Source organism: Cibotium barometz, chromosome 8, assembly GCF_041138505.1.
Source record: "Cibotium barometz isolate CiBa-2024 chromosome 8, ASM4113850v1, whole genome shotgun sequence".
Lineage (NCBI taxonomy): Eukaryota > Viridiplantae > Streptophyta > Polypodiopsida > Cyatheales > Cibotiaceae > Cibotium > Cibotium barometz.
Genome location: NC_141053.1, coordinates 3165056 through 3177802, shown reverse-complemented (window position 1 = coordinate 3177802; position 12747 = coordinate 3165056).

Sequence of the window (12747 nt, the reverse complement as noted above, 5' to 3'; positions counted from 1 at the left end):
ATGTACAATGCTCCCATTTAATAACAATACTACATATTTTTGTCCATGTATGCACTGCCTTTGGTGCACCTACAATATGTGGACATAGCTCATTACTTGGCCTTTTGCATTAAATGAAAACTTGGTCAAGCTTTTACTAACTGCTAAAAAATTGATCAGCATGACATCAAAAGTGTGGGAGTTTTCTTGCATTTAATGATTTTTCAACTTACGGCTCGACAGTTATACCCTTCAATACTTGAGAGATTTGTTACTCTAATATGGATCCTCTCTAGCATATGTGCCTTTTTACAATGAGCTGCTTGATTCAGACTCTCTTTCTTTATTGCAATTGTTTAGGATAACAAACGTGCTTACCCAATTTAGTTTGTTTTTGTTATTCATGGAGTCAAAAAAAAAACTACAAATGCAGAAACTTAACATTATGATCCCATGTGTAGCACTGTGACAAAAACACCTACGCTTAGTTTTCAGTAATTGAAACTTTTGGGGTAATTTTAGGGAGAATGTAATATCTCTACTTTGAAAAATTCTCACAATTTAGAAGGAGGAAGACAAAAATAAAGCTATACATACTATTTTGTTTGTGATGACAAAATTCCATGGATTCAAAATTGAGAGATATATATCAGAAGTGTCATTTGTTGCTTCTTCATGTGATCATAGTAACACACTATTTCCTTTTTGCACAATGAAATATAATGTAGCTTGTAGATGTCAATTTCATTTTTAGTCTCATCATCTTCACTCTCTATATTAATGGTTCTCATTTTCTCTCTTTTCTAGGTTTGTATGTTTGCTCTCGTCCAATTATTCAGTTGTTTCCTTTTGTATAGCGTTTGCTCTTGCTCTATTATTCCAATTGTAGTTTTGTTGACATTTTTTAACCTTGGATCATCAAATTTCGTCCTCATTTCTTTTCCACCTATTGAGAAACCAATTTGATCTTGGATGTGAAGCGTCGAAAAGTTTGACTATTAATAAAAAAATATCATGATATCTTTCATTGTTGTTGTGGATGGATATACCATTGTCCTCCATAAAGCATCAATTTTCCTTAGCTCCATTCCTCTACCTCCGTATACTTCTATCCAATTAGAAGATGGATAATATTTCCATGTCTTGATCATTTTATGAATTGTAGTATTGCCTAAAGGATGTTTTAAGTTGAACTTCCAGAACATCATGCCCTATCAATTGTAATATTGATCATTTTATGAATTGTAGTATTACCTTCACCACTGGTCTCCTACCCAAGGGCTTCTCATTACACAGAGAATTTAAATACAAGGAAACTTCAGTTTAACTAGTTCTCAACTCAAGCACGTTTCCAGCCTTGATATTATCCCTTTACAAGACCTTACACTTAACCCTTTGTAATTTCTTTAAAGAGGTTTCATCCATTTAATTTCTCCTTGATAATTTTAATATTTTTAACCCATCATTGGAATAAAATAATGTCAAGCTTATTAATTATTCACTAGACCAAGATTAATACACTATTACATAAGTTCACATGGGGTTAAATCCTCAATTTCACAATCCTTATTAAACCTTTCCATGACACCCACATTCCTATGGTCAAGGAAGTGCATTCATCCACACATGAACACACACGCACACCATGTATACGTCTTGCACACATTAATTTGCAAGGATTGATCTCTAAAACTCATCAGGCACAATTTACTTTATTCTTAAGAATTCCATATCATCTAATCAAAGTCAAGCTCTCAGGTTCAAATATGCACATGTGCACCCTAGGTGCACCTATGCACCTATTTTGTTCCAATTAACAAATCTCTTACTCTTATTTTCTAAAATTATTTTTCTTAATAATTTCAAAAATTTTAGACTACCCCCATTTGAATTCATTTAACAAAATTTCTAGTAATGCATTTTTTTCTCACTAGAATAAATACATTAGCTTTGCACATACTCGTGTAAAATTGGATGTTTAGAGAGAGGGATCTTATACTCTTTCCCACTTGAAAATCCGATATGTCCTCATCTCGGCGATATTCTCTTACTATATCTTCTTCCTTTTCCTAGATAGTATCTTCAGCGGGGAAGAACTTCCATTTAATTAGATACTCTTTTAGGATTCTATTTCTGAGGAGTTTTTCTTTGAATTTCAGAACCGCTTCATGTTCCAATTCCACTTGGCCTTGAATGGGAAAGGCAACCTTCCATCCAATATATGACGTGGATGGTATATACTTCTTCAATAAGCATACATGGAAGACATTGTGGATCTTTAAGTATGGAGGAAGTAGAAGCTCATAAGCTTGATCTCCGATTTTCTTTGTCATAACATAAGGTTCGTAATATCTGGGTGATAGCTTCTTGTATTTTCCAAAGGAAAGGTAACTCCTCTTAGGTTGTAATCGAACAAAAACCATATGCCCTTCCTCAAATTCTCTAGACATATGCTTCAAATTGGCATATTGCTTTTGTCTGTCCTTAGTGGCTTTGATATCTTTCTTTATTGACTACATCTGACAATCCATTTCGTCTAACCTCTACTTTCGATACTTCCACTTTGATTAGTGGGTTGGAGCAATTCAAAGGCGTCACACAATACTTATCAAAAAAACTTTGGCACATTTTAGACCAACACAACAGAATATCCTTATTAAGAAAAGCTATTAGAGTGGAGAAGCTATCTTGGCATATCGAGGAATAAAAATCTGACACCACCCTGTCAATCCTAGGAATCCTCTGACTTCCTTTACTGCCTTTGGTTCTAGCCAATCGATGATAGCTTTCACCTTTGTAGGATCAAATAATATACCATCTTTCAATACTATGAACCCTAAATACTAAATCTACTTCTGAATGATCAGCAACATTCTTGGAGTAAAACATAATATCATCAAAGAAGAACAAAACCAAATCATCCAGATGCTCTCTAAAGATTTCCTACACATCAATTGATTAAAGGTAGTAGGGGAGTTCGTCAATCCGAATGGCATTACTATAAACTCATAATGTCTATACCGAGCATTGAAAACTATCTTGGTGGGGATATCCTACTCTTTAATCTTGATTTGATAATATATAGACTTCAAATCGATCTCTGTGAATATGTGGGATCCATGAAAACGGTCTAACAACTCATCTATGCTAGGAATAGGATACTTATTCTTTATAGTAAGGTGATTCAACCCACGATAATCAATACACAATTTGAGAGTCTCATCTTTCTTCTTCTGGAAGATAAGTGGTGCACCCCAAAGAGGGACACAAGGCGGAATGAATCCTTTCTCTGAAAGTTGCCTCAATTGCTCTTTGAGATCGATTGCTTCTAGAACAACCATCTTGTAAGCTCTCTTCGTAATGGATTGGGCTCTAGTAATCAACTCTATCTCATGATCAATCTCATGAGTTGACAGAATTTTAGTTAAATCTTCAGGAAATATATCAACATACCCACCACTTAGCCATTTTGGCTCCCTTGTATCTAACTCTTTGTCTATAGGATTGAGCTTCACTTCGCCCATTATGATTCCCTTGTAACTGACTCTGCCTATATAGGATTAAGCTTCACAACATAAGTTGCTTCTTCTTGAGTCCCTTCAGTAACTTTGATGCCTTAACAAGTTGTAGGGTGAGAGTTCTAGTTACTCCAATTCCTTGTACCTTGGATCTGAAAAAGAAACAATCCCCTTATGACAATGAATATTAGCTTGGTTCTACGCGTCAGCCAATCCATTCCAAGGATTCCATCATACACACCAAAGAGTAAGACTTTGAATATACACCACTTACTTTGCCTGCCTCCCATTGAAGGAAAGCTGAATTAAATCCATCTCATGGCACATGAAAATAATTTTCCACTTTTACACTTCTTTTAGTTGATTACTAACTTACGCATGCATCCTGGCAAAATAAAAGAATGAGTACTGCTTGAATTGACTAAAAGCTTAAAATATTTACCTTGGAAATTAACAGGGGCCTACAACCTGTCGATTTTGTCCTTGGTGCTCAACTACTACTGCAAGAATTCTTCCTCTCTCTTCTTCCTTCCAGTCAGTTATTATCACATCACTGGAAGTGGTTGCTGACTGGAGGTTGATTGGGCTAGAACGGACCTCTTCTGATTTCTTCAATTCTAACGGGGAGTGATTACTCTGGTGTGAGACCACATGCTTCTGGAAAATAAGATTCTAGGGAAGAAGGTATTGGATAGGTGACCAATTACTCATAAAATGTCCTGGTTGGCATCTAAAGAACTTGCATTCTTTTCTAAGTTGGAAATGCAAATCAATTGGCATTTGGGGGAAAGATTCCTCACCTCTAGGCCCACTAGCTTCTAACATATGGATCCGATTTATTATCAACCTGGCCCCGCTCCTCCCCCAATCGTTCCTCAACCAACACTTGCTCCAGCCATGGCAGTGCTACAACAAGAAATGTTAAGATTAGCCATGGAAATAGGGAGGGGGTGGATGCGGGCATCACGCCCCCAGCACTGGTGTAACCTGCACCTGGACCTAGACTAAAGCGGAATAAACCGGCAAACATCTCAAAGTTGATCACTAAATTTGATGGGACTGGAGATCCCATCCCACAAAACTTGGAGATGTTCAACCAAATTTGTGGTCTTTGGCCAACGTAGAAGATCAAGTTAAGGTGAGTGCCTTTGGCCAATAGTTTAGGTCCTTGAAAGCTGAGGGACAAGGCCACCTTTGAAGACTTGAAAGAGGCCTTCAAGGTAGGATATTCTCACTAAGGTACCAGATGGAGTCCGGTGGAGCAGCTGTACAATGTCAGACAAAGGGATGGTGAAACCATCCAAGACAAACTCCAAGACAAAGGGATGGTGAAACCATCCAAGACTATATCAATAGAGTCAGATATCTCCACTCTCGTTATAGTGCTAGATACAAGTTCTTTGATGAAAGACTAATGGTGAGATTTCTAGAAGCTATGGATGACTTGGCCCATACCTCCTTCGAGTAATGTTGTAGGAGTGCTGTGGACTTTGAGGACAACTTCAAGGGAACACGTCCTTGAGAACTTCATGAGGGTACATTAGAAGCTTCTTTCACCACCAGCACTAAATTTGATGGAAAGAGCAAAGAGTCCACATCTGGACATTAAGTTGAGCAGTTGGCCGCTACATTAATGTAGCAGATGACCCAACATTAAGTTGGCCGTCCTTGAGAACTTCATGAGGGTACATTAGAAGCTTCTTTCAAGACCACCAGCACAAAATTTGATGGAAAGAGCAAAGAGTCCACATCTGGACATTAAGTTGAGGGCCGCTACATTAATGTAGCAGATGACCCAACATTGGAGGACCGATCAAGGTCTCGGGCAACCCCATCTCTATCCGAAGACGGAGCTTGTATGGTGCCCAATTTGTTGAGCTAACCATACCAGCATGGAGTGTCCACATTTGCGACCCCGTCTTAACCTCTATTGCACATATTGCCAAAGATGGGGCAATCACGAAGTTACGAACTGCTATCAGTAGAGGGCTGCTCAAGCGCGTGCTATACCTCAGGCCTTGCCAGCCAACCCAAGGCAACAGCTGGCTTTGCCAGCACCTGCTCTCCATAATGCACCTCAACTAGGCCAAGAAGTGGCCCAAAGAGGAATTCTTAGGGTACCTAAAATGCCCTTATCACCCCTTATTCTCCCACCTCAACCCCCATTGCCCGCGAATCACACATGGAGGGTGGTAGGCTAACCCATGGGATTGGATGGGGTTAGTGTTATATGCACATTATGTGTGCATATACTAGGAGGCTAACTCACATTAGGCTTGTGAGCATGGGAGCATGGGAACAAGCTCTAGTGGAGCATGGGTTAGGACTAACCTTAAGGGTTAAGGTTAGGGTCAGGCATCCAAGGGTCACACATGGGAAATGGAGAGTCAAGAGTCACTTGAGGGCCCTTCTATATAATAGGGGCATGGGGCACACTCAAGGGAGGCTTGGGCTTGTGAGGCCAAGGCTCTGTTATGCTCTCTTGTGTAGAGGATCATATCTCTCACTTACCATTTCACACTATAGCTACATGCTATTGGATTGAAGTTATACCTCTTGATGGTATGGGACATCAAGGTAGAGGTATGATGTATTTCATTTATAATTCATGTGTGCATCCCTTGGGCTCGGGGTTGGTTGGGTGGATGAGTTTATGCCTGATTTATGCATGTTTATGCATAACAATTATCTAGAGAGATCTTGGGGTTTTAACAGTTAGGCTTAGTCTATAAAACTAGTCTAAGATGATAAAGGATTTAAATACTATAAAGCAGGTAGTAGTTGAGGAGACCCGAGTGCTTTCTAAACTTAGAGACCAAACTTAATTATAAACTTAAAAACTCGAGATTTTTTTTTGGGATAAGTTAAATTTTTTATATTCAAAAGTGTGAGCTTTGATTTTTTATATTCAAGTGTTTCTAGTTTTTGATGTTTTAGGAAGCAAGAAGCTCTAAGAAGAGAAGTATACACTTCCAGCTAGATGAAGAGTATGTCCCATTGTATAAGAGAATTGAGGTTTCAATGATGAATCCATCGGTGATGCAATTACACAAAATAGCAGGGAAAAACATATAGATCTTTGGGTTGATGGGTCTATATATCCACCTCATCCTATTACACAACAATCTCCCCAATTCTCAAGACTAACATCATTTGTTAAGTATACTTGTGAGGGTAATGCAGGGTTACAGGGTTATACTTGGAGACTTGCAACCCAAGCCCATGTTTCTGCACAACAGATCATGAAACTTAATAGATCATTGTTGGCAAAACAAAAAGAGAACAATGTTTTTGCAAGATGCTATGCATGACATGGTAATGCAAAATGCCAACTTGATTAACCAGGTTAATGATTTACAGGCTAGAAAATAAGAAGATGAAGACAATGCTAGAGAAGATTGTCACTTATGCGCCCACAATGACACGGGAGGTACGTGAACACCAAAGGTCATATAAACCTATGCACATTAAAAGATCCCTGCCCCCTCCGTGCAACCAATTCGGGGGTGCTAGTAGTTAGCGAAAGTAGCACTTCTTCAGAGCCTCTCACTCGGGGCCTCGCCCAGGACAAGAGACTAATCCCTCGGTTCTCCCAAAACCGAACCCGGAAAAACTTCTCCCACCCGAAAAGCACGAGCAAAATCTCCAGGATATTTCTACTCTAACGTAGTCAAGGTAATTACTGACCAAACTGATCTGACTGAACCTGTAAGTCACTTTGTCAGATCAAGGAAGAAACTTGCACTTGGATCATAGAGACCAATGCTTTTTTCCTCATCGAGAGGCACAACTGTTGATTCTTTTCCATAGAACAAAGACTATCCGGGATTTAATTCATCTATCGTACCATAACACAATTGAGTCTCATTTTAGGGATCCACCAGTCCACCCTAACCCCATCCAGTCCCATGGGTTAGCCAACCGCCCAACCAATGTAGTGATGGGATCCATTTAGGAGTTTGGTTAGGTTTTGTCCCGGGTACCAGGGAAAAGAGTTCCCAGGCCCCCTAGCCAGATATTCATGCAAACTTCAATGAAACCATAAATCATTGATCATGTTCCCTCAAAATATCCAATTAAATTCTAATTTTCAATCATTCCTTCATCGGTGTACCTATGGCATCATTGGCCACTAGAATGCTCACCACCTGTCCACTCAGGGGCCTTTTCAATAGTTCCTAGCTCATAGTACCCGGAAATATATTCACTTATAAAAATCCAGATGGACTCTTTGTTGAAGATCAGCAAGATCAACCAACAGATCCATATAAAAGAGCCATGGACTCATCCATTGAGGACCAGCAACGTCAGTCAACCAGATCCATGTCCGAATTCAGAAAACAACTCTTACTCCTTGTTCTAATATCTTCCTCGACGCACGTGTGGGTATCTTCCGTGACCCAGAGCCCGAGCACCGTATGGTCAGCACCCTCTAGGATCCTTTGCACGTCACCTAGCGCTTCACTCATAGGCCGCTTCCTTGGTCCCTCATCCACCGTACCGGAAGCTCACCATTTAAATCGAGGTCAAGACCTCGGCCAACCGTGCTACGCGAGACGTGCTCCGTTGACTCTTCGTCAACTGTTGCAACTTTATCACTTAGGTCTCTCCCCACGACCTCATTCACAAGATGGTCAAAATGCTTCCCCAACATTCTTGACATAAAACAGTCATTTAAAAACAGGTCATAAATACAGTTTCTATAACGAACTCTCGTCTTTCCTTATTATTCCACATCAATCCACATTACTTAATCCAAGTCCAATCATTTGCATTCCCATCGTCATTCATCCATTCTCATCTAATCACATCATTTTCCATCTCATCATATCTTTCCACATTTACGCTCATCACATCTCATCCACTCGCATCTAACCATATCCACATCTCATCCACTCGCATCTAACCATATCCACATCTCATCACATCACATTCATTCATATCTCGTCCATGCATATCTACCCGGATCAACATCACATCCATTTCACCTCACATCCCATTCATTCACATCTACCTCGATTCACATCCCATCACATCACATCTATTCACATCACATCTCATTCATTCACATCTATCCCGATTCACATCCCATCACATCTCATCCATTCACATCCCATATCATTTATTCACATCCCGATTCGCATCACATCACATATCACCCATTCACATCTATCCCAATTTTACATCATATCACATCACATCCATTTCACATTACATCTCACCCATTCATACTTATCCGACTCACATCACATCACATCCATTCACATTCATCACATTAATTGTATCCCCATTCCATCACATACATTCTATCCACATCGCATCACATCCACATCATATCTCATTTATACATATCCCATCTCATTCATCCACATCCATCCAATCATTCACATGTACGACTATCCACATCTATCCATACATTCACATCTATCACTTTACATCCACATATATTCACATCATATCATATCTCATCCACATCCACATCACATTCACATCCACATCTCTTTTCATCACATCACATCCTCACATCCACATCCACATCCACATTCACACCCATTTACATCACATCACATCCTTTCACATCCACATCCACATTTACATCCATTTACATCACATCACATCCTTTCACATCCACATCCACATTCATTTATATCACATTCTTTCACATACACATCCACATCCATTTACTTCACATCTCACCCTTTCATGTATCCTCTCATCTCATTCTCATCTCATCATTCACATCCACATCCACATCCATTTACTTCACATCTCATCCACATTCATTTTTATCACACCACATCCATTCAGATCCCATTCAGATCCCATTCAGATCTTATCGCATCCATTCACATCCTATCGCATCCCATTTACATCTTATTGCATCCATTCACATCCTATCTCATCCCTTTTACATCTTATCGCATCCATTCACATCCTATCGCATCCATTTACATCTTATCGCATCCATTCACATCTTATCGCATCCCATTCACATCTTATCGCACCCCATTCACATCTTATCGCACCCCATTTACATCTTATCACATCCTATCACATCCCATTTACATCTTATCACATCCCATTTACATCTTATCACATCCCATTCACATCCTATTCCCATTTAGTAGGTTTTTCTACTTCGATACCGATAAGGGAACTTTTTCTAAATTTCTGCCAATTGCTTGGCCTAGATAAAGGTTCTTTTTCTCGCGACTATTTCCATATTCTTTCTCAATTTCTCAAATGAGTTATATTCAATATTCCTCTTTTGAATAAAAGAATTCATGGGATTTTCAAAAATCAATTCTACCCATATTTACACTTTTGATAAATAATCATAAATTGAAATATACTAAAAATTTCTCTTTTTTCCATTTAATTTATCGGACCTCAAATATCATGGGAATTCCTCTTTTTGCATTTAATTATTTGCATTCCAATGTCATGGGAATTCCTCTTTTATCATAAAATAAATCTATCTAAAATTTCTCTTTTCTTTAATAAAATATCCATTAATTCAATATGCCAAGAATTTCACTTTTACTATTTAAATGATTGAATTCCAACTGTCATGGGAATTTTTGTTTTATCATTTGAATATTTCTCATACTTAAAATAAATTTATCTAAAATTTATCTTTGAATTTAAATAAAATATCCATTAATTCCAATATGCTAGGAATTTCACTTTTCCTATTTAAATGATTGAATTCCAAATGTCATAGAAATTTTTTCTTTTATCATTTAAATATTTCTCATGCATAAACTAAATTTATCTAAAATTTATCTTTGAGTTTAAATAAAATATCCATTAATTCCAATATGCTAGGAATTTCACTTTTCCTATTTAAATGATTGAATTTCAAATGTCATAGGAATTCCGCTTTTATCATTTAAATATTTCTCATGCATAAAATAAATTTATCTAAAATTTATCTTTGAATTTAAATAAAATATCCATTAATTCCAATATGCTAGGAATTTCACTTTTTCTATTTAAATGATTGAATTCCAAATTTCATACGAATTTCTCTCTTTTATCATCTAAATATAATTACCATAATTTTCTCTTTTCTTAATTATTTAATTATACATAAATCTTAAAAATTAGTTTTCCATTGAATGTGATAAAAATCATTCTTTTAGCCTAGGATATTCAATCCTAGAATATGGTAGGAAGTCCTCTTTTCATGTTATGCATAAGAATTAATCATGTATCAATTTTTGCCATAGCTCCGCTGCTATTACTAGGGACAAATTTCAATTTTCTTGAAAAGAATAAGACATAGTAATGTAATTATGATAGTATAACTATCTTTTAATCTTAAATCCAATTTATGGATTTATCTCATAATATTACCATAATTTTCAAGCATATAAGTATATAAAAAAACATTTTCTTAACCTCTAGCTTCACAAGCCTAGAGTTTGATTTGTGAATTAAGAATTTCTCCATGAGAAGCATCAATTGAATAGAGAATTGGTCATAGGAATGACCAATTCTCTATTGGAGAGAGAGATAAACATAAAAGCACTCCTAAATTAAGCATAAATGTAAACTTTTTTTAATTATTCATTATAACTCTTAAGAAAAGCTTGATTTGCATTATAAACACTTAATTAAAAACTTCCCAAGCTTGAGAGGGGTTGAGAAGTGAGAAACATTAAGAATAGTAAATTACACTTTACCTCTTGTTTTTTGCTTGCTTCTAGAGAGAGAGGCTCCACTCTCCAAAATTAGAGGATTTTTAAGGGATAATAAAAAATATCATTATTTTAGTATAATACTGGCATGGTATAGCTCACAGATTTTTTTACAAAAGACTAAGGATCTATTTATAGGTGAGAGAGGCCTCTAACCAGTTCCAACTAGGTTCTAGAATTTTCTAGGTTTAGTTTGGCTAAATTTGGACAGGATTTGGACCTAGTTTGGCTTCCTTTTGATTTGGTGTGATCCAGGAGAGAGGAGCGATAAAAATATCACAATTTTTTTTGAGTTAAAAACTCCACCACATGTGTGAAATAGGCGCCTCCTTGAAGTCCCCCCTTCTCCTTACTACCAAGGTGTCAAAAATGTATCATTATACCAAAATATCTCATTTTTTTAAAGTAATATCTCATAGTTTTTAACTAATAAACCTTGTACTCAGTCAACTCTTCATCTTATGTGGGAATTTACTCATTTTTGGGTATTTTCTTTTATTCATTGGATTTATCTCCTCCCCACACTTGGATTGATCCTATTGGCCCATAGGAACCTTAATTGGACCATAATCCAAAACTTTATGAAAATCTAGACCCTTAGGCTAAGGTCCTTTATACACATTTTCAATTAATTCCAATTGCACATTGGAAAGTTCTTTTTAAATTTATGTTTCAGGGGGAATCATTTTAGACATTAGGAGGATTTTTATATCCAAAAATATCTCAATTTTGGATTATCTCTCTCTAGAAATTTTCTCTCTCTAGGCCAAAACAGGGTCAAACAAGATCTTTCTTTTATTTCAGAGAGGGGAATAATTACAAGATCAGAAGGGGAGGTTCTTACTCCTTTACACCTCAGAAGCTGGAGGGAGGAATCTTACATCCTACCCCACTTAAAAAACGCGAGATGTCCTCATCTCGCAGCAGCTGGAGGATAACTCTTTCCCTTAAGATCCAATTGATTCTGGGATTTCTTATAGTCAAGTCAACCAAACAGAATCCTGGGATAAAGATCCCTTCTACAAGAAGAACATATAGAACTCATTATCAGATAACAATTCATTCAGAGTATATCAATTATATCCTTCAACACACAATAATGGTCCATTAGACCGAAAATTCCATCTGAACATTCCTCCATGGGAATTTCACTTATGCAGGTTTTTAATTTGTCATCCTTTAACTTGATCCACTGGGTCAAGTGTTAACAGTAGCAATTTGTCAGCATAATCCACTAATCTCATAGAGTGATTTGCTGAAGTCACAATCATCATTCCAGTTATTAACATCATTACTGGGATTCGTCCCATTCATCCTCATTGTGGTTTTGTTCAACTTATCTTCTTTCAACCAGAATTCAAGAATCATTATCTTTCAATCAGAATCCAAATCAACTCATTAATTCTCAACCAGAATTCTAAAATCATATCAACCAGCATTCGAATTCATCATCTGGATAGCATTTTTGCTTATAATTTCAAGGTCTTAGATTTACTCGTATATACTGCCAGTAAAGAGCTACATTTATACCCTCGGTATATCCAGGT